Source organism: Tachypleus tridentatus, chromosome 8, assembly GCF_004210375.1.
Source record: "Tachypleus tridentatus isolate NWPU-2018 chromosome 8, ASM421037v1, whole genome shotgun sequence".
Taxonomy (NCBI): domain Eukaryota; kingdom Metazoa; phylum Arthropoda; class Merostomata; order Xiphosura; family Limulidae; genus Tachypleus; species Tachypleus tridentatus.
The window spans coordinates 83,981,120-84,007,676 of record NC_134832.1 but is presented as its reverse complement, the minus strand read 5'-3'; the positions used below and the strand labels follow the sequence as shown (position 1 = coordinate 84,007,676).

Below are 26,557 nucleotides of genomic sequence, written 5' to 3'. Positions count from 1 at the left end.
CCGAAGACAGCTCAATTCAGGATGTATAGAGGCATGTCTCCCTGAAAATTAACATAATAATATAATTTACAATTTATATATAAATTGTTACATGTAGTAATCCCGAGCACTCCCATTCCACCACTGTTGAGTATCTGATTGTTATCGTTATTCAGATCAAAGGTTTTCATATATTAATTGATGTATATGCCAGCAGACATAAAACGTTAAATTACATATATAGTTATCTTATCAGAACTACTGTGTATTTTTGCAGGTTTTATCAGCTTTCTGTGAGGATTAAAAAGTGAAGAAATAAGAAGAGGTTGTGCTGACAATATACTTTCACTCGTTTTCAGTCCTATCAATTTACAAATATAAAAAGAAATTTAACATAATCTTTATTTCAGTATAACTGTATATTTATATTGGGATTATTTTTATGGTCGTTAAGGTTGGAAACAATGCCGTTGTTACTGTTTGTAAGCTGAGAGTTTCTAGTATTAGTCGTATGACAATCGTAAGGCTATAATATTGACAACAGGCTTAACCGTTCACTTATTAAACTTTCAAGCCCCTTAGCACACCTACCTGTTCCTGACGATCACTTGGAAAATAAAAGGTAAATAATTCTTACTTTATATTTAGTCGTCTTTCAAATCAGTTCACGTTAAAGTTATTACATAAACAAATATATTTGTGTGTTAATAAGATGCTCACATTTAGTCGTGCGATTATATTCTACGACATGTTGTTTCAAATAAAACCTCAAAAGATATTAATCTATCTTTGGTTTTGCAAAATGTTTAAAAAGCTTTTTCACCTTTTACTGCTTCAGAGAGATGTGGATTTGTCAGCAGTGTACTTTGGTGTCCTGAAGACTTTCTTTTTACTTGGTCATAGCGTCCACCTTCGATTTTCCCAATAAATGTATCTATCGAGGTTCAATGTTACTGCTTTCGAGCATACTGAAAGAACAAAGGTACAAGTATTTCACATGTAGACAGATCTAAGATATACCACTAAAACACTCTCCGCACTTCCAGCTGAGGAAGACCTTTTTATAAAACTCAAAGTAATTTGGTTAGAAACAGCTGCGTAGGTGGCAGGTGCGGTTGACTACTTGTCTTCATTTTCATCAAAAATTCTTTGTTATGAGAAGTTAAGTCTGAATCTTGAGATCTTTAACATTAAAATTCAGTTTAGATTGAAATATTAAAATTCAGAATAATTTTAAAAGCTGGCTTAATTGTTTATCCTTTGGTTTGTTTTGAATTTCGCGCAAAGCTACGCGAGGGCTATTCGCTCTAGGCATTCCTAATTTAGCAGTGTAAGACTAAAGGTAAGGCAGCTAGTCATCATCACCAACCGCCAAATCTTGGGCTACTTTTTTACCAACGAATAGTGGGATTGACCGTCACATTATAACGCCCCCAAGACTGACAGGACAAGCATGTTTGGTGTGACAGGGATTCAAACCCGCGACCCTCGGATTACGAATCGAGTGCCTTAACTACTTGGCTATGCAGGGCAGTTTAGTCTTTAGTAAAACATATTTAAATTTTCGAAAACTAAGCGATTCTCTTCAAGAAAAACATGCATTATTTTCCATTCAATACAATCATAAATTGGACATCCCAAAATATATAGTCTCCCCAACTAAACACTTAATTGTTATCAATTTATTACAGTCAGAAACAATATTAAAAAAACACAAAAAATCTACGTGATATCGTTAAATAAAACATATTGTTTTCCGTTTAAACAAATACAAATTCTACCTTAAAAAAGTCAACTATTTTTCGAGTAAAAGTATTGTTATTTCTCATTTAATACCATCACAAATTAAACTTAAATCTATGTGGTCTAAATTAAAAACAAAATATAGATCCCTGTTTTTGCTTTTTTCAAAGTATTTATATTAATATTACTTACTGAAAGCATATTTTATTCCAAGAAATACTACATAAAAACTAATTAACGTTATGTTAAGTAACGTTATGTTCAGGCACATTTCTTAAGAACAGGCAAGAGCAAGATTTGTAGCCTTTCAGTACTGTTATGTCAATTTGTCTTTACTAAGCTTTAAAACCAAACTAAAAGACTAAATATTTCTAACTATAGCATTTTAATTATTCGTATAGAAACAGTTCCAATGTAATAAAGGTAAATGCGATAGTGCAAACCAGGAATAGCAATAACTTTCCTATTACTTTTTATTTACATTTCGTTTCACTTTTCTGAAGACATTTCTCAAATTAGAAACCTACAACTAATGCTCATCTTATATTTTATCTGTCATTTTTTTCTTTGTAACTAACAAGATAACTTTAGTGCATATTCTAATATTATTTTCTGGAATCGGGAGTACATTTTACTTACTGTTGGACAAGATTTACTTTGGTTCCAAACATCAGCAACTACCACTCCTAGATTTGACGATAAGTAACTTCCCACCACTAGCAATCCCTACAGATAGCTGAATATATTAAAATAAGACGCATTTAAAGCATCATCACGTCGTTTTATTTTGTCACCACATCCTGCCATGCTCTGTCTGATGACAGTGCTTAATAAAAGCCCTGCATATTTTTCAATATAAAAAACTCTGTCGTAAAGCAGTCATCTCCAAAGCATACCACTCCTTCCTGCGGACTTTCTATAATCTATTGTACGATAGTAAATGTTTCCAAGCGTCAGTTTCAACAGTCCGATCACACGTAAATCCATGGGCACTGTCCAACGACTTATCCAGTATGCCTTTATCTGGAGTAGCCTGAAAAACCATTTTATTTCTTTGTTGTTTGAAGTGTGGGACAGTTGAATGAAAAATAACTAAAAGCCTTATTTTGGCAAACTTACACCATTTTAGCCTCTTTCTTCGAGACTGAAATCATCCTTGATTAGTTTAAGTTATTTTGGCTTGGATACATAACAACCTTTGTGTTCCTATTTTCTCAGCTGTTACAAAACATCGCACTTTGATTATTGCAGCTGGGGCACGACTTGTTGCAAGTCCTTAGTGTATGGGTTTGTGACCCAAACTTTATTCACATTCCTTTGTTTTTCAGTGCCATTAAATACAAGAAACATTCCATTTTTGGAAATTTTAAGTGTTTCGTCTGAATACATCTTTATGACCTGAATATATGACTAATAATCATTTGCGTCGGAAAGGATCGTCACATACCATTCAAAAAGTGACCAATTTTCAAAGGAAAACCAAAAATATCAAAGCGTAGTTCTGATGCTTACCGTTCCACCATGGCTTTATATGTGATCTGTTTGCCAGGTTTATTGATTTGTATCTTCAAAATCATTTTAATATAAAGTACACAACTATATTACGTTTAGAAATTCCCAAAATTGTCATCTTAGTTATATAATGGCTTTTAACTAATAGTAATCTCTGAGTTAGTTATGTTTTTACATCTTTATGGCTATTAACCAAATCATGCTTGCCTTTGATACGCTGTGCATTTCCTTTTAAACTCATAAAAACGTAAGAATAACACGTCATCTTGCTTTAGATACTTCTCACAGGTTTTAAAAGTCTACAAGAATCTTAAAACAAACATTCAAAAAGCCTTGCACTTTACTTCTATTATAATCTTAACAAGTTATTTAATGCAATGGATTCAATTGTTTATGGACCCGGCATGGTCAGGTGGTTAAGGCACTCGACTCGTAATCCGAGGGTCGCGGGTTTGAATCCCCGTCACACCAAACGTGCTAGCCCTTTCAGCTGTGGGAGCGTTGTAATGTGACGGTCAATCCCACTATTCGTTGGTAAAAGAGTAGCCCAAGAATTGGTGGTGATGACTAGCTGCCTTCCCTCTAGTCTTACACTGCTAAATTAGAGACGAAATTCAAAACAAACCAAACCAATTGTTTATGTAATTGCAAGTTAGGTGAATAAAATATGGGAGGAGTAGGTGTTGAAATGTCTACTTACATGTGCTAATACCGTTTCAATTTATCAAGAAATGTAAGTATTGTATCACAGTCGCATAACAACATCGGAAACTCCACAGCAAAGTATAAGAGAATTAACTTAATAGTTATTTGTTTGTTTATAGTTAAGTGCAAACTACACAATGGGCTATCTATGGTGTGCCCACCACGGGTTCCAAAACTCGTTTTTAACGCTATGAGTCTACAAAATTACTGCTATGTCAGTGGGAAGCGACTTAATAGTTGATACTTATTGAATTATTTGGCTTTGGTTTATGATTATACGAAAAATAGAGAAGTCTCTCAGGCTGTTCATTTCACTCTGTTTGTAAATTCAACTTGTCTAGACTTAAAGTGATAAAACATTAAAACACATTTAAAGCTAATGATGAGAAATAATTCTATATAATTATTGACATTCCGTATTTCAACCTAAAAGGTCCCAAACGTGTTATTACAAACTGTATAAACATTAATGATTCAAGCATAATCATCCTAAAGTAAGAATCGCTGACTAAAGGCAATTACCCGCCACCGACGCGACTACTATTAACCAAATAGCGGAGTTTATTGTGAGAATTTTCATGCTTCTGTAGAAACACGTGTGAAGATATTCAGCGTCTAATCGCGGCTCGAACTTTGTACCATGGTTCTCCATCGCAACATGCCATTCATTAGGCCACATCAACTTTCTTATATCATTCATTGAATTCTAAAGCATTTATAATTGTTAACAATGCCTAGTATTTACTTTTAATACTACTATAACGGTTTGTCATATGTATACGTACATGTATGTGTGTTTATTTTTGTCATAGAATACAGTGGACAAGCTGTTTCAAAAAGCTAACGTGTCGCTGACAATTGGCACTTCGTCATGGAAAGAACAGTTTCTACAAGCCATTACTGTCAGCCCTGGTGAGTGTGCAATAAAACAACTTTTCTTAAAAGTTAACATAATCTTGTCCTAAGGAATAATAATAAATTTATACACAGAATTACTGTTAAGATAATATAGTGTACCATATTAGAATATCAAGTATGAAAATCAGCAGGTTTCGTTTTTTCTATTTCCTAATTCTACAGTTGGTTTCTTTTAATAATCCATTGTTCACTGTTCCTAATTTATGTTGTGTAGCAATTAAGTTCAGTCTTTCTAAAATCCAATATTCTACACAAGATCACAAGCAATAAATCTATAAATACATCTAACTGAAAGTTGTTAAAGGTAGTCGAAACATTGAGAATAAAAATAATTCAGCTGTAGATGTTGTTTTTCCCCTCACACTTTCTTTCGGTTTTGGAACTCATCAGTTGGGCCGAACAAACCTAAACCAAAGGTCTACGAAATACTGTTTACATATATATATGTATAAATATATCTTGTATAATACTTTAAAAGTTGCTGGTGAGCCCCAGTATCGATGAAAGTATTATTGGGTAGTGACTCATGAAAGACGAGTGATAAATTTGAAATATTATATTTATTCACCTCTGATTTCGAGCTGCATTCGACAGATTAAGATCAGTGAGGGGGATAAAAATCTACCATTTACTTGTTTTTAACAGTTTTTGGACACATTGTTTTTCTTATATTTTGCTGACTTTCAGCGTTTAAACTCTAGCATGCTTAGTAAGTTAAAAAAGGAAATAAAATGTATCAGTATTAATAGAACTTTATTTGAATATGATAATAATACATCGACGTGTTTCCTTATATGCAAGTCGTTGTGATACAGACAACATCTTTAGACTTGAAATTGATTCCAATCTACATTCTCGTCAGGAAATCTTGAAGAAAAGCATAACAAGCGAGAAAACTAGAATAAAATAAAATTGAGTTATGTCGTTACTTATATATTGTTATTTTTAACTTTTAATTTTTAAAGCGATTCTGTAGATAAACTTTATTGGAAAAATTGTTTGTCTCTTATTGTACAGATATACGTGTGTGTGTGTGTGTGTGTGTGTGTGTTCATCGTATAGCAAAGCCACAAAGGGTTATCTGCTCAACCCACCGAGGGGAATCGAACCTCTGATTTTAGCGTTGTAAATCCGGAGACATACCGCTGTACTAGCGGGGGGCATACAGATCTACAAAAAGAATAACTTCTCTTCGGAATATACTTGTTAAAATCATTATAAACACAAAGTAAGCTTCCTTCATGGTAGTAAGTTATTGGAAATAAGTTTCAGTCAGAGTATTATGCACACAAAATAATTTTCATTTAAAACTGTAGTGTAGTGTACATATGCCAACGAATTGAGATTCCTTCAGGATTTTCTTTGTATTGTAATGTACACAAGATAGGTTTCCTCCAGGTTTCCATTGTATACGGAATAGGGATATTTACAACTGTAATATACATTTGTTTGTTTGTTTTGGAATTTCGTACAAAGCTACTCGAGGGCTATCTGTGCTAGCCGTCCCTAATTAAGCAGTGTAAGACTAGAGGGAAGGCAGCTAGTCATCACCACCCAACGCCAACTCTTGGGCTACTCTTTTAACAACGAATTGTGGGATTGACCGTCACATTATAACGCCCCACGGCTCAAAGGGCGAGCAAGCATGTTTGGCGCGACGGGGATGCGAACCCGCGACCCTCAGGTTACGAGTCGCATGCCTTAACGCGCTTGGCCATGCCGGGCCATTTGTTGTACAGTAAAGTATTTATTTGAAGAAATATTACTTTAGTAAGCGCTATCTCTAATATATTACTAACTATTGTTCAAGGACATTGTTTGTTTGTTTGTTTTGAATTCGCGCAAAGCTACACGAGGGCTATCTTCGCTAGCTGTCCCTAATTTAGCAGTGTAAGACTAGTCAGCTAATCATCACCACCCACCGTCAGTAATATACATAAAACACATTTATTTTATAATTATCATTTATACTTTGCTTGTTTCGAATTATGCACAGACCTACACAATGACCTATTTGTGCTCTGTCCACCACGGATATCGAAACTCAATTTATATAGCAGTGTGAATCCGGAAGCATACCGCTGTACCACCGGAGGGCAATACGTATATAAAGAAAAAACAAACTTTTCTTCACAGTTATTATATACACGAAATAAGGTGAAATAATTTTCCTTCAGAGTTGTTTTGTTTACGAAATATGTTTTATTACAATAAACTTACAGTTGCAAATCAGCTCATTTTTATCTTAACTACATGATATTCATCACACATATAATATTACACTAATAGTGCTAGGTTTACTTTTATATACAGTTGTATATGACATGGGTTTTTGTGTAAGCGAAGTTGTTTGAACATAACTATCATCTTACACGCTATATGACAACCAGTGTTTGCTTACTCTAAAAGAATGTCTTAACACATAATAATGATAATCCAAAACTGATGTCGGATATACAAGACAGTTTAGTGTAAGCGTTACTATTTAATTTATTTTGTAATTCAAAATTTATTAATTATCTACATTTCATAACAAGTGAATTAAAATTAACTATTTTAAAAGCAATAGATATGACAAGTTTGGTTGCGTAACTTTGTAAGAGTAGTAAAATTTAGAAAGCGTGGTTATTTGGAGTCTGAGTGATTAACCATCACGGGCGATATTTTAAAGTGAGTTTCTCAATTCAATAGAGTCAAGGAGAATAATTTATTTTGTCAAAGGGTGTTCTAATGTAATTGAATCCGCCTTTGTGGACTTTAACGAAAAGAAGAAAATTATTTAAGGCTCAAGGTAACGTAAGTGAATTATTCATTGATACTACTGTGATAAGCGTAGAGAAAAATAATTCATCCTGCCAATTGGGTCCTAAAGTAATCAGCCTGTGTGGACGTTTGACAAGAAAAGAGAATTATTTAGAGTTTTAGGCAAAAATGTGATATCTTTCATTATAAATACTTTTTTTTACATACGTTTGACTTGTTTTTAATATATATTTTTAAAACAAGTGGATTGTGTGCTGTTCTTTTATTGTTCGAATTTATCGTCATCAAGTCACAGACATCTAATGTAAATGAATATCAACCTGTATACTTAAAACCCTGACTATTGGCTTATACTAAAAAAAAGTTTTAACCTGTATTACAGAAGATCTGGTATTGGTTTACACTAAACTATGTCTTAGAGATACTACAAGAGATTGTGTGTTGGTTTACACTACAAGTTATTTTAATACATGCTAAAAGAGATCTAATATTGGTTTGCACTAAAAGAGTCTTATCAAATACTACAGGAGATCCAGTAATGGCTTGCACTAAAAAAATGTCTTAACACATCTACAAGAGATCCAGTGTTAGCTTGCATTAAAAAATGTACTAACGTATACTACAAAGATTCAGTATTGGCTTGCACCAGGAGATGTGTCTATATATACTACATGTGATCCAGTAGTGAATTACACCGGAAGCTACCTCCAAGCACGCAACTGAAGATCCAGTAACGGATACTAACGAAGTTCATTAATGAATTAAGCCTAAATATTTGTTCACGCATATTACTGATGATCCACTGTTGACTTATACTGAGTGATATCTCTCCACATACTGCTAATAATCTATCGACTGCTTAAACTAGAAGATGTCTTCATAAATAATACTATTCATACTGTGTAGTTTAACATATACGAAAACATATTAGTGACAACTTTTACTAATCACAGTACTTGGCGGACATTTTTTTTTATAATTTGACACGTCACGTACAAGCCATATTTCACCACAGTGATTTTTATATTTTCTTTATTCGACACGTCTAGAACATTAAATATCTTTATAAAAAAATAAAACTTTATTTACGGTTTGCACATATACATATATTATAATAACAATGATTTAGATGCTATTCTTCTTTTGTTTATACTTGTATCTTAGATAATATGCAACCAATGCACGTTAAATTTTAAACTGATTAGAATGTGGTACGAAGTAATGTATTCCACCAGTGACTTTTTTTTTTTCGTAACTAATTTCAAACAGCATTGAGTTTGCTCGATACATTGCCTTTAAAAGTGTGTTATTATTGTTATTATATATATAAATGATACATCGTATTATTTGTATTTTTCTTCCTGTAATAGTTGTTTGAGTTTCGTTGAAAGTTTACGGAAAACGTCTTATATATGTGAAAGATGTGTTATCTGTTTGTATGGAGGTATTACCTTTTATATTTAGATGAAGAAATAGTCAATAAATTATATGAATTGGCACATAATATTATGGTCTGATGTGTTGCTAGCTGTGAAGAGGACGCCTATCCTTATTTCTTAACCCACTTTAACACACGTATACACACCACTTAAGCAGAGCATATATGACTGTGCATACACACTGCTCAAACAGGGGAAACACGCAACTGTGCATATATGTTGCTCAAATCTATCAAAGGATGCTTAATGCATAATACAACACAAAGTTTTATAAATTAATACAAGTCGATCCACTCAATAAAATGTTGTGCAAAGTTAGCATCTGATTACATGTCATGTGGTATTATTGTTCATTCAACTCTAGCTTGCAGATGAATCTTTATTCGAAGTACCTTTACACCTCATGACATTTTACTTCAACTCGGTGTATGATCACCATGAAAAGCAAGGGCATTTTGTTGTCGACGTTTCATGCTCAGAATTAGAATATTTCAGCTACTTTGTGTTAGAGCTGTTTACTTGGCATCTTCAATACTTGAAGTCACTTAACGACATGTGGCTGCCTCCTGATGACACTTTATAAAGTGTGATGGTATTAACCCTTAAACAGCGAGAATGTTATAGGTAGCAGCATCAGTTAATGATGGCCGCAGTTTAAGGGTTAAAGTCTTGTGACAGTTCAGAGATTCATTCAGTCAATCCTTCGAACAGTTTACGGTGGGAATTATCACCAGTAAGGCTAAAAGCAGCCAGGACCGAGAATATTAAAACACTGCAGTCATGCTCTGTAAAGTTTTACATTACTGGTGCCATTCCACAACATATTCACAATTTTACGTTCTTTCCCATACAGTATTTTATTATCAACATGTGCATGTTCCATTGTAAAAATATAGTTCTATCTGGTATTAGATCGCTTCTAATTGAATACATGGCTGTTATCAGTTGGAAGGATGAAGCATAACTCGTGTGTAAAAAGACTATTGCTTCACATTCAGTTGATTCATTGGACTATTTTTGAAACCATTGCTTGCAAACTGATTTGTGCCTTGTTGTGAGTTTTAAATATGTTTCTCTGCATGAACACAATTTTCAGTTGTAACAATGAACAACTGAAGTAATTTTCAACTAGATACTTTACCATTGTAACTATACAGAATAGACAAATATCAGTTTTCTGCCTGTGTTATGCTTTCTGTAAAATTTTGTCTCCAGAATCTTGTATAGTTTGTGATTTCTGTTTATCTTAACGTACACAGTGAAATAAATCAAATAATTAAAGAGTTAAACGATTAATATACGTGATAAGAAGTAATAAAGATACATTTTAAAATTTATTATATACATTTTTTCGTTTAAACTGTGAAGTTTTGACGATGCACAAACAATTCTGAGTATAACAAAGTATTGAAAAAATTTCGTTTTTGTTAGACAACGACGAAAATGTAGAGAAGGACGAAGATGACGAGGATAATTTACCAGCATGCTCTGATTATGTGATACATTTCTTTACTATTTTTTGGAAAGTTCTTTTCGCCTTCGTTCCTCCTACAGGTAGGTGTCACTGAAATTATATGAAATTACATAAAATGTCTGCTATATCAGAGGAATCGAAAAAGAAAAGTCTTAGCATTCTAAACAAATTCACATTGTGACAATCAATAGCTTTATATTGTAAATTTACTGCATTTATTGATAATCAATGGACATGTCCATATGTCAGTACTTCTTGGGTATCTATAATTATATGTTTTATTATTGATAATTACCATTACAGAATTAACAGCAGAATAGTGATAAAAACTGCAGTAATTGAGGGTATTTTTAATTCTGTAGTTTCATATAAATATATGACACGTAACACAAACAGTATAAATTCTATATTCAAGTTCTGCCTTAATAATTTTGTAAGACATTTTTCAAAGTCAGCTTTTATTGAGAAGTATAGGTAGAAAAAAAGGTATCCTGGACAATAACAGAGGGTAACGTAGAAATTGACATAAAAACTTATGAAAGAATGTACTTAAAATAATATAATAATACTTATCTGACCATCCTGAGTTTAATCTGTCAAATTCAGTTCAATTTTGTCAGAGTTTAATCATTGTTACAGTTAGGAGAACATAAGTATTATATGCAAAAATGGCTCGTTTGGGTTGAGAAAATATTTTACATAGAAGAGCGAACAACGTTTCGACCTTCTTCGGTCATCGTCAGGTTATCGAAGAAGGTCGAAACGTTGTTCGCTCTTCTATGTAAAATATTTTCTCAACCCAAACGAGCCGTTTTTGCATATAAATTTCTCAACAAGTGGGTTTCTCGACATCACTGATTATAAGTTTTATAGTCAGTGGTATAACTTGAGTTGTCTGTTCTTTTCCACAGACTACGTTGATGGATGGCTGTGTTTCGTCTTTTCTATTATCGTGATCGGCCTTCTCACCGCCGTTATCGGCGACTTGGCTTCTCACTTCGGCTGTACTCTTGGTGTAAAAGATTCAGTAACTGCTATTGTCTTTGTTGCTTTGGGCACAAGTATTCCAGGTGAGACCAAGAAAATTTAGAGCTGCTTAGGCCTACTTTTGTTTGTGGTATTTTCACCCGTTTGCAGGAACAGTGAGCTTTCTCTACAGAACAGTGCACCGCATGTTGTATTACCAGTTCTCAAGAATATCTATTGTTCTTTTGTAAAATGTATTTTACTAACAACAACTCTGAATGTTCATTGCACTACCTCAAGTCAGGCAACTTTATTTGTTGTTGTTTTTCTATTATAATGCAAAGCTATACGAAAGCTATCTGCGCTAGCCGTCCCTAATTTAGCAGTATAATACTAGAAGGAAGGCAGATAGTAACCATAACCCACCGCCAAATCTTTAGCTACACTTTTACCAACGAACAATGGGATTGATTGCACATTATAACGCCCACACGGCTGAAAGGGCGAACATGTTTGATGTGACGGGGGTTTGATTCTGCGACCCTCGAATTACGAGTCGAACACCCTAACCACCTAGCCATGCCGGACTTGTCAGGCGAATATAAGAGAAGCAAAGGCATTGCTAGGCACTGGCACACGGGGTTCGTGCCTCAAATCCCAAGTGGATATTTTGAAAAACTTAGAATAGAAAAACCATGATCGATATCATACTTAAAATTCGAAAATTCCCTCACTTGCGGGTCCAAGCCCTAAATATCTTAAGTACCTAATGATACATTTGAAGATTAGCAAGTTTTATTCATGTATACATAATGTTAGTCTTTTGTTTTGGTTTGAATTTCGCGCAAAGCTACACGAGGGCTATCTACACTAGCCGTTCCTGATGTAACAGTGTAAGACTAGAGGGAGGGTAATTAGTCGTCACCACCCACAGCCGACTCTTGGGCTACTCTTTTACCAACGAATAGTGGGATTAACCGTCACATTATAACGCCTCCTCGGCTAAAAGGGCGAGCATGTTTGGTGTCACGGAGATTCTAACCCGTGACCCCTCGGATTGCGAGTCGAGTGCCTTAACCACCTGGCCATGCCGGGTCACGTTAGTCTTTTGGCATGATAACATTTTCAATAACTGCTGTGAGTTCTCTAGAAGATTGATTTTAGTCTTCTGTTGATTGACAGTTTACTCGTGCAACAAGTTCAGTATAATTTACATTTACAATTTATATTTAAATTTTGTTTTGTTTTTTTCAATCACGCGCTGATTCATCTATTGTTATTTTTCTCTTAATCAACTTGCGACGTCTGATTATGGAGCCAGATCAACTATCGACGTTTTATATGGACAGTAATAAAGCTAGGCCAACTTTTAACATCTGATAATGGATAATAATGAGGCCAGATCCATGAATTAACATCTTAAACATCATAAAAAGTTGAATTTGTAAACACATTTCTTCGTTATAAAACTTGCAAGCAGCGCTCTCTATTTTGGAACTTGAAGAAAGTGTTCCTCGTTTAACTTATAATTCAATAAAATCAAGTATGAAAGCCGATTGGACAGAATATTAACAAATTTTTCAGTATTTTAGAAACATTTGTATTTCGTTTTATGTTACTATTTAGTTTTAAATCTGTATTATTGGTAGTATCTTATACATAGCATTAGAATATTCAATATTCTCAATAAAACTACAAATGACTTAAACTCTAATGGGAATATTTTGTTTCATTGAACACTTTACCAAACAACTGAAGAAATATTGTCTTTAGTTGAGTCACAACTGAATGAATTCTAGAACAATGAACTGATTTCACTGCAAACAAACTTTTTGCTTCTTGAACACTGTTCGGTGTTCCTTATAGATGTTTGGCTGCTGATAACGAAAACCACATCCAAATTTGTTCATCACGTACAGTTTCATCGAAATCTTCAGTTTCACCAGGACATTGCTACAATGGAAAAACGATATCAGGGCAACTGGAATCCGTCAATGCTTGCTGACTACTGTTGGACACTGCAACGTGTTGCACCGGACATTGGATGCAAATGAAAATCAGGAGCAAAACACTTTTAATTATGTTGAACTTAATAGTGTATTAGAAACATAAACGCAATTAAATACGTTATTGCCGGTAAACAGTTAACTGTCTATTTCTCAAAGTTCCTACGTGATGAAGCAAAACCAAAACTATATTTGTGCATACCCACCAAGCAGCAAAAACTTTTCAGGAAGCAAAATTTTTTAAAAAAATTGTTGTGCAGTGTATTTAGCGCAAAACTGTGCTATGTGCTCTGTGTCCACCGCAGAGATGAAATCCAGAAATTTAATGTTATAAGTCCTGGAAATTATCGTTGAAGTATTTGGTAGAGGGAAATGATAAACAACTTTATTGTAGTAACTGGAATACAAAGATGCCGTGTAAACTACAGACGTCACTATCATTTTAACGTTTTGTAACAGTACTATGTCTTCAGTGAGTATGCCCCCTAGTAATATGTCTACTGACTTACAACAGTAAATACTAGATTTCGATACTCGTGGTTAGCAAAGCACAGATAGTCCATTGGGAAGCTTCGTGCGTAGTCGATGAAGTGTGATACAACCAAGAAACATATATTATTTTAAAGCATGTATGTTATTTTCATGTTTTGTAGCACACTTTGAAAAGTTATCTTTCATTTTCAGATACTTTTGCTAGTAAAGTAGCGGCTGTCAACGATAGATACGCCGACTCCTCTATAGGGAACGTGACAGGAAGCAATGCCGTTAACGTGTTTCTTGGCATCGGGGTCGCTTGGTCGTTAGCAGCTATCTACCACGCAGTCAATGGTACCTCGTTTTCAGTTGACCCTGGTAACTTGGCATTTTCTGTAACACTCTTCTGTGTCTTTGCGTTCATAACCGCCCTTATCCTCATATTGCGACGCCATAATACTGTTGGAGGAGAACTCGGAGGGCCGAAGAAATATAAGATGCCCACAGTCTTATTCTTCATTGGTCTTTGGTTCCTCTATATTCTGATGTCATCTCTCGAAGCTTATGACGTCATTGCTGGATTTTAACAGAAACTCATTGACCAATATAATCTCACTAAAAGTGGTTCAACGTAAGCCTACATTTTGTTTCACGATCTTCTACGCTGGGACAGATTTAGAAGAAAACTCGTCTTCTTCTTTCAGGTAAATTTCTGGTCCTTACTTTGAAAGAGACAATATGATCTGTCCAAATAGATATCAGTTGGTGGACCGCGTTACTTATGTAGAAACATCTGGAGATAGATCTACATTTAAAATTAGATAAAGTAATAAGTAGTATCACATGCCAAAGTGAACGAAGTGGTCCGAACAGATAACATACGGTGTGTGTTTCAAGGAGATCTGAAAGCAAAGCTTGAGGAGTATTAGTATAAGCAAATAAAATATTTTATCGACTTAATAAAGAGTTCAAACTTTCAAAACTGTGATTCTGAACAAAGCAGTTACTTACGGGGGAAATTATGTTTAATATAAGGACCCAGCAGGGCGTCAGCAATATGCATTGTACATAGTTTCAATTGTACCCGTTGTATGTAACAATGACGTTATTCGAGAACGTCAGTATATCAAATTCTCGAGTTTATTAAAAGTTATGTTTTCGTGGTCTTCAAGCCTTAAGCAGAGTGCTCTAACGAAGAAAGGCTTGTTTCAAAAATTTCCTATTGCTACTAGTTAGTAGCACGTGTTGAAGCATGCTCTTGAATAGCAGTTGTTTTGGAAATGCCTAATAATTTAGCTTCACTATATTAGAATCGAGTACCCAATATCCCTGGGATTCTTCTCTATATTCACGACTGTTTAACCAGCTTTTTCTTTTTACACTTCTCTCTGATTCTGCCAAAGTTTCAAACTCTCTTCATTAATACCTTTGTCTACCTGTTTGTTGAACGTTCGACTTTTTCTTTGTGAATTAGCATGCCTTACAGGCATTGGTTTAGCGGTATTTGTGGAAGTTTAGTCGTTACATATTAGTAGAGATATTCCATTGTCTCTTAAAAATAATATAACTTACAAAAAAAGGTTACTAATTTCCAATTAATATTACTTCCATTAACAGTAAATTATTAGAGTAAAAGAAACCAATAATAATACGTGTGTATTTCCTGTCGTATGTGTGTTCATCTATTTTAGCAGAGAAAGTTGGTAGAGAAGATGTGTGGTACAGATGCAAGATGGTAAAGTGTCTGTTTGTTTGTTTTCCTATTACTTTTACGTTTCCTATTTTTCCATTGTGGTTTTTCGATTATGTTTAATATTTTACATTTTATCTAAGACGAGCAGCACTGTCGATCACACAATTAATAATAAAATAATTGATTTATGATATATAGCTATAACCCAGCATACAAGATAACATTATGCTCTAGAAGGACCAAGTAGTTGGATTTCCACTGATATTTTTCCAAAATATTGTGTAGTTATAAGAAACATCTTTCTATTTTGATATCGTTAACAGTTTCCAACAAGTCTGTAAAGTGGAATATTGTTTCTGTTTAACTGCTCTAGCTTTTAGAAGTTGTTGTTATTTCAAGCTGTTTCGGACAGATCGGAACGTTGAAGAAAATCAAACGATCGTATTTTAACGTACAAGTATTATGATTATGATACGTAAACCCAAACATTTTGTTTTCCATTAATTAAATGAATTGGAATAAATAGTGATTTTTTGGCAAATGACTTTAACTGTCATCTTTATGGTCTTATGTATTTGTGTTTGAAAATCATAAAATTCTTCGAAGGTGAAATTGTCTGAACTTACAGAATCCCAACAGCTTGTTGTATGCACTAATGATGTGTTTTTATGCAACTTAAAAGTTATTCGATAATGAAAACTTTTAAATATTTTTAGGTATTATTAAAAGTTATTTTTTCCAGTAACCATAATGAAGAAAGTACGTGTTCATACATGCTTTAGCAGCAACTGTTGTGGGAATTACAAAATGGAATAGTTAAACCTCAGTACACTGATTTGTTTCAGCAACACCACGAAGAACTTTCGTTACTTGTGTTTCGTCACATCTAACAAACCAAGAGATATCTTCAGAACAGAAGTTACCTTTCTTTATAACTTTGAAGTTAGTCAGTTGCAAATTGCCAAATCCATTCATATCAAGTTCTCACCAAATCCCTGACACCAGCAGCTGCGAGTATTTTATTTTAAATCAACAATAACTTACTTAAACAAAAAACAGAAAACAGCATTAAATATAGTAATTAATTCTTAGCTTTAAACAATAGAATTATTTACTGACACTTGACTTAATAGTTTAATTAATTTCATGAAATTTACAACATCTAAAGTTAAAACCTTCACAAATACCCTAGTGTGGGTTGATTTTTTGTTAATAATTTCTTGCTTTAATCTTTGGTTTATAATGTAATTTTTTCATCCATATTTCATTATAAATTCTTTGATATTTTTTTATTAACATGTTGTTATTTTTATAACACGAGAAAGTTCGTTTTTTAATTTTTCGAATGATTGCTTCAAATAGTTTTACCATTTTATTAGAAATTACTTTCCATTTAATCAAATAATATAGTAACATAAATATATGTGATTACCATGTTTTTATTTGTTAAAAGTAGAGCACAATACAATATTATGGGCTATACGTATTCTGCCCACCACAATTATCGAAAGTACTTAATTACAATTAATCAGTCAAATCAATCGTTTGTACTTACCTGTTGAACAAGCTGTTATCAAACCAATTTCACTCTTGTTCAAAATAGAATACCAATTGTCTTGTTTTAAACTACACCTTAAGTAAATTAACTTTATGTATTATTGGCGGCAATGTACAGGTGCTACACACAGTTTATAAAACTTTTATAGCCTAGAAATACCGAATTATGTTAATATTATTTACTTAAGGTTAGTGTTAGGTGCTTTTGAACCGGTTTGTAGATTTTGCAACTTACTAGTTGAAGTAAGTTGTGGTAAAAAGTTTGTTTGCTTGTTTTGAATTTTGCTCAAAGCTACACGAGGGCTATCTGCGCTAGCTGTCCCTAATTTAGTAGATGGAAATCAGCTAGTCATCACCACCTACCACTAACTCTTGGGCTACTCTTTTACCAACGAATAATGGGATTGACAGTCACATTATATCGTCCCCACGGCTGAAAAGGGGGATCATGTTTGATTAGACAGAAATTCGAACGCCCCTAACCACCTGACCACCTGACCATGCCGGGCCGTCGCAAAAGAAATATTTGTGAAGTACATAAATACGAAGCAAAAACTTCCAGGATGATTTTATGCATACGATATACTTTATATACTTTATACTCTCTATAAAATTGGCAATAATGACTTCCGTTGGATTTATTGATTTATAGGCTAGTTATATAAAGTAAGAAAAAATTAAATCTGTTATTCTAAATAATTTGTTTTATTAAAATATATTAAAGTATCCCTTTTTATTACTGTTATACCGCACGACTGTACAATAAGCTACTTGCGGTGCGTCTATTGAAGGGGTCAAACCTCGAATTTTACCGTTATAGGTTCCAAACATACTGCTGAGTAGTTGGGAGAGAAGACTCTCGTTAGAATAGGTCATTGTTTAAAAAGCATAAACAGTTACGAGATAAAAAAGAAATATTAGGTTTTATTCATTTGGTTCTGCAAGAGCAGAACTACTTATGTTGCAGATAAAGATCGAATAAACTTGTTTCGTCAGAAACTTCCAATGAAACTTAGTCCGTTAATGTAATTCCTATGTAACAAAATGATTCGTATGAAAAATAGTAACAATACCTTGAAAACTGATAGTGTCTCTTAGTCCCCGCAGTACAACAGTATATTTCATAGTCAATGAATCAGTTTGTTATCAAAAATGTCAAGTTCTTTCTAGTCCCCAACATTGAATACATGGTTCGTTATGCCTGAAAGGCTCATAGAGTACAAGAGATGATTTTGTTTTTTCAAACATGCTTTGGTTTTCATTTAATTTGAAAAGAGCGGTGAGACACCTTAACAATACGCCATGCTAGTTATTTCTTTCTGTTCATATAAACCTGATATTATATTACTTTTGTATCATTATTACCTCCAACACGCTATAAAGTCACTTCCAAACACTATTATGTTAGATCAAATTCGATTAATTGAAAACAGTTTTTGATTTCATTTTTTTTAAACACCTACTACTAGTTATGTTATAAAAAAGAAAATTATAAGAAAGATTTAGTGTTGTGTTACTGGCACGGATATAGTTGTCACTTAAAAAAAACCGACTTGGATCACTGGTACGGATATAATAAACACAGAAAACATCGATTTGTTTCAGCTGGTCCGGATACATTATACTCACTTGAAAATACCAAGTATTGTTTAAAGTTAAGCACAATACAACATCATTTAGAATAATTATTATTTAAATTTATTTTGAGATCTCCTGTGAAATTTTGAAAATATTTAGTCCAGTACTTTTCTCCCAATTCACAAATCATTAGGATTTCAATACAGATTTTTCTGCACTGCTATTACTATAAAATTACCTTTTCACACCTGTTCTCTATTTATGAACTTCGTCCTTAAGATATTTTTGTTCTTGTAATTACCAGATTATTTTCTATTGTTTTCCTTAAGTGTCAGTATCTTGAAATCTTAGACCATTGTTTGAAATATAATTACAGTTCCCTGTTACGTGCAGACCATTGTGTTTCTTGATAGTGTGTCAATAGTTTATTATACTCATTGAATGTGTGTTTCTTTCAATCTCTTGTATCCACAAGTTTTCTTATGTCAATGTAAAAAAATCCATTCAAAGCGACACCCACAACTGCGACTGGTAAATAATTCTAATGTTGACATCTGTTAATGAGTTATGATTGGTAAATGTTAACAACAAGTGACGATTATTTTACAATAATTTAATACATATTTTCGTATATAATATTTATAGGAGTTTTGAACATCTTTTCATTCACCATAAGGTTAAGTGAATTCAAAAAGACTTAAAAACCTCATAAATATTACATACACATTACCATTATAGGAGGCCTAACAATATTTTTTTGCTCTGCTGACCTAAGCTGTGTTGATGAACCTTGAATAGTTAAAACTCTATTTCATATCAGAGGGTAACAATTTCATATCGCCAACAAAGGAATGCAGTAGAACGTCACATATAATGCTTTCAATTTTATTTTTTGTTAAAAAGAAAGAAGCCTGTAACATACATACACAAATATATATATAATAATGTTTTTCATACCACTGCTTTATCCTTTTGGTTTATCCTGCATAACTACTGTTATGCAAAAACTGTAATCGTGACACGTCATCTCGCCCCCCGCTAGTACAGCGGTAATCTACGGATTTACAACTATAAAATCAGAGGTTCGATTCCCCTTGGTAGGCTCAGCAAATAGCCTGATGTAGCTTTGCTATAAGAAAAACACACACATACACACGTCATCTCCAAGAAACAAATTGAAATAAAAAAAAAAAACGTTAAAAATAAAACTACGAAAATTGTGCATTATTCAGTTTCAAAATAAATATGACAAAAACAGAAACTTTACAAAGAGAAATGGGAAGGTTTTTACCCATGACTTTCATAGTGAACCTGTATGGAAAACGTAAAGGAAAAATAAAAATATTGAACACAAAAGTATGAAGATGTTATGAGTATTGTTTCAGTTTTCTTTGCGCTTTGTTTTATAAATATTACCAAACGTTAGCAGATCTATAATTCACTAAAGCTTTTTTTCATTTTTTGTGATTAAGAACATCATGCAATGTTTAAAATCTTATGAATTATTTGGTACGTCAGCTAAACTTTTGATTTCTATGCGCTGTGCCCCCCCTCCAGTAGCACAGCGATATGTCTCAGACTTACAACTCTAAAATCTGAGTTTCGATAGCCCATTGTGTTGCTTTGGGCTTAATTACAAACCAACTTCTATGTGTTGTAGCGCCGTCTTGTGAAACTACATTGCATGAGCCGGCTTGTTTGCTTACATACATATGTCCTTTTGTTAGTTATGACTAATGAGTGTTACTTAATTGCATTTAAGTCAACAAATGGTAGACTGTCACCTAAAATAATTTGAAAACACGACCAAACAAATAAAATCACTTTACAGCTTTGTTCTAAAGACATTATTAGTAGCCGTGTTGTTTAGGATAGCTTGCACCACTTGTGTTAGAATATGTTTAACAAATTTGTCTTGTTATTACTATAAAGCTTCATTTACAATTGCACCATACTATTGTAATCACTTTACAGAAATGACGGTACAAGAAATGGTCGTCATTTTAAAATGTGAGTTATTTACTAGATTCAAATGAGTTTTATTGTCTGTTTATTATGAATAATAATACATGCCATATTATATTTTTACTATAATCATTCAGGTTGGCAATTTCTTTTTACACATAAAATTATGCATGCTTCTATCGGCATCGCCTGCTTACACGTTCACGTTTCGGTCGACAACGGTTTTTTACACTCTGAACCATTAACGTTTCGGTCAGCAACAGCTATTTATACCCTGAATTTTTTTTGTTTCTGTAAACAAAGATGTTTTTTTTTATTAGTTTGTGCTGTTCATGAATTGGCCGTCTAGGGTTACTTACATCCTAAATCGTTCGTGTTTTGGACACCAAGAGTTGTTTACTCTTTGAAGGTTTGTGTATTGTCAGTGTCTCTGTTTCATCTGTTAAATATATTATTAATACGATGTATTACGTTTTTACTGTTTTTAATGTTAGTAGATATATAGAGAGCATAAAAGGGAATAGAATCCATAGATTTTTGTAAGTTTCTCTTTCAAGCGGAACAGTTGGTGTACACAACAATCGTCCTAAATATGATGAACATTTCAGTTTGATCCCACACTGTATTAAGTCAGGTATGGTCGTCGGTGAAGGTAAAGATCAGGATCATCACATAATTCATATTATTTAAGAGTTTATTCATCTTCAAAATCGTGGTTTGTTTGTTTGGAATTAAGCACAAAGCTACACAATGGGCAATCTGTGCTCTGTTCCCCACGAGTATCGAAACTCAGTTTCTAGCGGTGTGAGTCTGCAGACATACCGCTGAGCCACCGTAGAGGGAAAAATCGTAAATCACGCGGTAATGTGTTTGTGTTTCCTGATAGTTCTCGAAATTAAAACAACAACAACATATATTTCTGTAAGATATATTTAAACATTTCTTGAAAAAAGAAAAATAAGTGTTTTTATTCTATAAGTCTTACACCTTTCACACATAATAACTGCACATTTGCGACTGCGGAGAACATATTTTTAGTCCGTGATTTTGATGTGCATTGACAAAATATATCACAAAACAACAGGATTTAGTTTTCACTGTTAATTTATGATTCTTATAACAGTCTGCCGATTTACAGGATTTATTACAATCTGTGCAGACCGTCATTTGACCTTTTACATAATTGTTAAAGTGACATAAATTACATTAAATAATTGTGCTTAAGTTTGCAAATATCTTGCCACAGTCTTTACAATATTGATTTACCCTAAGAAAACCATTCAAGTTTTAATATCATCAGAATAATTATTATGATACTAGAGGAAACTTTTCTCAGGACAGAAAGGAGCGTTATAGATAACACGACTAAGATTATCCAAGAAACAATATAGATGTGAATCTCTAGCTGACGCTCGAATTTGGGTATCTTTTCAATACTGCAGGGATCCAAAGGGGTGTTTGGCTTGAATTTGGGTGTCTCTTCAATACTGCAGGGACCCAAGAGGTGTTGGGTTCAAACTTAAATATCTCTTTAATTCTGCATGGACCCAAGGAGTGTCCGCTCCCTCGTGCAAATCCTTGGCCAGAAAAGCTAGTAATAACTTATATTGATCCTTAATGTATCCATTTCTAAGTTCATTTCATATTGAAGCTAATACAATTATGACAGACAGGTAGATCTTAAAGTTGTTATCTTAATCTGGAACGAGTCATCTAAAGGTGAAGTTTTTCTTCTTTGGTTAATTTTTTCAACATTAGATAAAACCATATCGACTATAAATACATCCTTATTCCGAGGTATTGATCGGTTTATTAAAATAATTATAAAAATACAAACTCTAACCTTGTCGAGCCTATTCAATGAGGCTGTTATTTTGTAAAGAATGCCTTCAATAATTTGCTTGAAAGTTTTCATACATAGCTAATGGAATAAACGTATTGTGCATCTTAGGTTTAAAGATGTATTTTCATGACGGTCTACGGAAAGAATGAATAACAGAAAAATGTTTAGGTCCATCACCAAATGGAACGAGAACACTTTTCTCCTCGAAACGTCTAAAAAATTAATTATAGGCATTTACAGAACAATAAACACATATAGCGACATGAGTTATATACATTATACTATGACATAACTGACACCCCCCAGTGGCTCAGCGGTATGTCTGCGGACTTACAACGCTAAAAGCCGGGTTTCGATACCCGTGATGGGCAGAGCACATATGGCACATTGTGAAGCTTTATGCTTAAATCAAAACAACAACAACATAACTGACCAGCTATCAATTCAAAAGTTACCACTACTTTCGTTTGTTGTTTGTTTTTGGAATTTCGCACAAAGCTACTCGAGGGCTATCTGTGCTAGCCGTCCCTAATTTAGCAGTGTAAGACTAGAGGGAAGGCAGCTAGTCATCACCACCCACCGCCAACACTTGGGCTACTCTTTTACCAACGAAAAGTGGGATTGACCGTCACATTATAACGTCCCCACGGCTGGGAGGGCGAGCATGTTTGGCGCGACTCGGACGCGAACCCGCGATCCTCAGATTACGAAGCGCACGCCTTAACGCGCTAGGCCATGCCAGGCCCACTATTTTCGTAAAACGTTACACAAACGTTCTACGCTACTTATTCTAATACTATTAAGAGGTATGAAAAATACTTACCTAAACAAGTTAAATAAATACTCTATCCGATTCTTATAAATGTGTAACGTTTTGTCTGAATGTTTAAATTAAAAGATAAATATAACTACTACAGGTGGTGTGTTGCTATAATGTACAAGCTTAAAGTACAAGACTTTTGTTCGTTGACTTTTAAATTGTGTTTCACTGTGTACGTTTGTAAATACAATCTGGAGAAGTGTGTACCGTATAAATAGAACCTAATATATATATATAAACTTGTATGAAGGTCACTAAATATCAAGTCGAGCAAGCCACTAAACGATCCATTAATTTCTGTAAACTGTAGCAATTATTACCATAAATTTGAAAACTGGTAGCACTATACTTGTGAAATTTTATCTTATATAAAACAATCTCGTTTGGATTATAAGAAACACTAGTATAGTCATTTTTGTCCATATTAAAATGTAAAAGTGACCACCATTAGTGTTGCTGGAATATGCCACGAATTAAAACTGTGTGACTCATACCAGCAACTAATCTTTAAAATGCGTGATTGAAACTAATCGGTAAGATCTTTGTTTGCATGTCATCATTAAGCAGATTATTTGATACCATAAAATTATAAACTTCTGTTACCTTTGTATGTAAGGCATTAGATATCTAAGTTTTAGCACAAACGGTATCTCAAAGTTTTAATGTTTTGCGCTTCAAAGCGAATGTTCTACCCGAAGTCTTAGAATATCCTATCAGATGCTATGACAAAACATAGAATTATTTAGTGTTGCTGTTTATTTTCAAAGCACAACATCAGTGTCACTGTATTTAGTTGCAGCAAAAATGTTTATATGGAGTTTAATAGCACGTGGGTAAAACTAAATGTAAGAAAGGAAAAAAGTGCATATATGTCATGTTAAATCAAACATTACTGTTCTGTCAATTTACCGTTATAACTTATTGTACAACTTTTGATATATATGATACAGAGGATACTAGCTAGAGTTTGTACATTTTATGTGTCAAGAAACACTAAACAAATTTATTTTCGTTTAAAACTTCCCTTCCCATTATACCTTCAGATACAGGCATCCCTTCAGACAAGCATAGACTCAATAATAATTCTACAATATAATTTATTCAACGCTTATAGGTTTCAAAATACTTTACATAATGCTGAAATTGATTAGCATTTTGCCAAAGTAATTTGAAGGTGGTAAATTTAAATAAGTGGAAGTACTGGTTTCAGTTTTGTTTCTGTTTTAATCTCATTTTACATAAAATATTGTCCCTCTTTGGGATAGCAGCACGTTTACACATTTACAACGCTAAAATCCAGAGTTCGATTCTAGTAGATAGCTCATGTGGTTTTGCCCTAAAACAAACAAACACATAATATTATTTTTAAAAAGTCCAAGTTAATTTGTTTTTTGACCTTTATTTGTGTAACTTGAATAGAAAAAGTTTTTATTTATTTATTCTCTTTTATAAAAAACAAGAAAAACTTACCACTAAATTTTCAAAGGACCAGATAAACAGTTTATTAGCCAAAACAGCTAATTAATGTAGTTTGAGAATTTTTATAGAAACACTCATATCATAAAAGAATTTCAGAGATTGATCTTTAGAGCAAATTCTTAAGAAAAATTAATTGTTTTTATGAGAATAAGCCATAATAGTCTACTTTGATGCCAATATTGATCAGTGTTGATATTATGCAGTGCAACTACACACCCGGATGCTGATATTACTAATACTGCTGTTATAAACAACACCAGTACATTTGGTTCCTGTAGCTCGGCATGGTCAAATGGTTAAGGCACTCGACTCGTATTCGCGGGTTCGTATTCCCATCACACCAAACATGCTCGTCCCGTCAGCCGTGGGGTCGTTATATAATGTGATGGTCAATCCCATTATTTCGATGGTAAAAGAGTAGCCCAAGAGTTGGCGGTGTGTGGTGATGACTACCTGCCTTCCCTGTAGTCTTACACTGCTGAATTAGGGACGGCTAGCGCAGATAGTCCTCGTGTAGCTTTGCGCGAAATTCAAAACAAACAAACATTTGATTCCAACAGTGATCAGTGTTAACATTTTGTAGTACAACTACACACCTGGATACTAATATTACTATTAAGTATAACATCTACATTACCAGTTGTTAATATTACTCATGATGGTGTTATAAACTACAGCGATACGTTCCATGCTAACATTGCTCAGTTTTAATGTTATGTAGTACATCGACATAACTAGATTGTGATTCATAGCTAAGTCACTGAGTATTGATACTTCTCATTGTTAAAAATATTACCCATAACTACGTAACTGGATACTAATACTCCTTTTATTAAAAATATTATCCACAACTGCGTCACTGAGTACTGGTACCACTTATTGTTATGAAAATTATTCAACAAATATAACTTTTCTTAACTATATATTGGAAATTAAAAGATACGATTTAGAGCGTTTAGAATAAGCTAAAAATACTATGTCTTTTCCTTTTGACCTTGTGTTCAAACTTGTTTTACACATATTTTTAAGCCTGGCCTTTAATAATTGCTATCATAAAAATGATTTTTTCTAAGTTCAGCTGTTATTTCATTTAATACAGGTGTTGTTCACAAGTAATTTTTTTAAGTAGCTCTATATTTTATTAAATTTAATACAAAATAGAGAGAAAACAAACACATAAATCTGAATATTTCAATTAAACGATATGTGGCAACATTAACAACTGTATCTTATTTTACAACAAACTTATCGCGGCCAGGTGGTTAGAGTACTTGACTTGTAAGCGGAGGGTCGTGGGTTCAAATCCCCGTCGTATAAACATGCTCGTCCTTTCAGTCGTGGGGGTGTTATAATGTAATGATCAATCCCACTATTCGTTGGTAAAAGAGTAGATCAATAGTTGGAGGTGGGTAATGATTGGCTGGCTGCCTTCTCTCTAATCTTGTACTGCTAAATTTGGGATGATTAACGCAGATGGCTCTTATGTAGCTTTGCGCGAAATACAAACCTCTCAAATACCAACGAATATATAAGTATTTCTTTTACAAGTTTAGAACTTAATGAAGAAAGTGGTTTTGTACCTTTGTCTTAAATATATTCATGTTATAACTCCGCAGGTTGAATATCATCTTATGAAACAGTAC

The 26,557-nt window shown here is 33.5% G+C and overlaps 1 pseudogene across 1 annotated transcript in view; it reads left to right on the top strand.

Moving 5' to 3' along the window:
* The window catches only part of LOC143222815 (sodium/calcium exchanger 3-like), an 88,899-nt pseudogene extending 72,686 nt beyond the window's left edge, over positions 1-16,213 (top strand). The window contains exons 5-8 of the transcript XR_013012513.1: positions 4,752-4,851; positions 10,491-10,613; positions 11,445-11,603; positions 14,190-16,213. The product of XR_013012513.1 is annotated as a sodium/calcium exchanger 3-like (transcript). The remainder of the gene's footprint in view (positions 1-4,751; positions 4,852-10,490; positions 10,614-11,444; positions 11,604-14,189) is intronic.
* Positions 16,214-26,557: the final 10,344 nt, after the last annotated feature.